Here is a 263-nt window from a genome sequence, read left to right on the forward strand (position 1 = left end):
GTGACCTGGATTCGGGGCCGGGAACCTGGCGTCCGGGCACTCAGGTGCCCGGCGGAGGCCAGCGAACCCCTCTAGAGTCCGACGCGCGGCCCGCTCGCACCGGCGTCATGGGACCACTCCGCGCGGGGCTTCAGCCGGAAGGTGGCACGGCAGGCCGCTTTTCCGGACCTGAACTTCCGCCTCCCGCGTGACGTCGGGGTGGGCGCTTTACGAGGGCGGACCTGTGGGCGGGACGGAGCTCGGAGGACGGTATTAAAGGCCGG

The sequence above is a fragment of the Orcinus orca genome, chromosome 16 (genome assembly GCF_937001465.1).
Source record: "Orcinus orca chromosome 16, mOrcOrc1.1, whole genome shotgun sequence".
NCBI lineage: Eukaryota > Metazoa > Chordata > Mammalia > Artiodactyla > Delphinidae > Orcinus > Orcinus orca.